Source organism: Octopus bimaculoides, unplaced genomic scaffold, assembly GCF_001194135.2.
Source record: "Octopus bimaculoides isolate UCB-OBI-ISO-001 unplaced genomic scaffold, ASM119413v2 Scaffold_135684, whole genome shotgun sequence".
Taxonomy (NCBI): Eukaryota; Metazoa; Mollusca; class Cephalopoda; order Octopoda; family Octopodidae; genus Octopus; species Octopus bimaculoides.
The window spans coordinates 1-800 of record NW_026413444.1 but is presented as its reverse complement, the minus strand read 5'-3'; the positions used below and the strand labels follow the sequence as shown (position 1 = coordinate 800).

At 36.0% G+C, this 800-nt stretch overlaps 1 non-coding gene across 1 annotated transcript; it reads left to right on the top strand.

Annotated features, from left to right (window-relative positions):
* Positions 1-178: 178 nt before the first annotated feature.
* On the top strand, positions 179-303 carry LOC128251532 (U5 spliceosomal RNA). Its single transcript, XR_008267162.1, has one exon. It is a non-coding gene; the product is annotated as a U5 spliceosomal RNA (small nuclear RNA).
* Positions 304-800: the final 497 nt, after the last annotated feature.

Genomic DNA, 800 nt, shown 5'->3' with positions numbered 1-800 from the left:
ATATATCGTTATACCATATAGTAGAGAATATTTATTATGAACTACTAATTATTCACATTAAGATATATTCAAGATTTCTGGTGCAGAGAATTAGTTAAATATATAAAATTACTTTTTTTAATCAACGGTTGGTTATTTAGATATTTTGTATAATACCGAATGTAAAATTCTGTGTAATTAACTCTGGTTTCTCTTCACCCCGAGCGGATAAATCTTTCGCCTTTTACTAAAGATTTCCGTGGGGAGGAACATTTTAATGAGTCTATAGACTTATTTTTGAGAGCCTCATCTAACCATGAGGCGATAATTAAATTAACATCAGATCAATTGTTTTCCATCCATGACTACCACCAAAACTTATGTGTCGGCGTTGAAATAACCATTGTTGTTGCTTCGTACCGTGTTGGTTTTCGGCGAAGTTCGTTGTAGGTCGTCACTGATTGAAAAGACTTTAGATAAGAGGCGTTCCAGCCACGATAAACCCGTCGACGTTTTCTATTTGTAGGGTTTACATTGCACGAGGTGTACCTCCTTTCTCAAAACGGTAGTGTACAATTTAAGGAAACTCGGCTGTTATTTCTGTCATATAAATATCTTTTACTTGTTTTAATCATTAGACTGGGGTAAATCCATGTAGAGTTCTAGTCAAACGAATCAACCCCAGTTAATATTTTGTTAAAGTCTTGTAGTAATCCTTTTACCGAATCGCTACGTTAAGGGGACGTACGCACACCAACACAGGATGTCAAGCGGTTGGCGAGGATAAGTGCCGAACACTACGAACAATTTAAACGGAGATA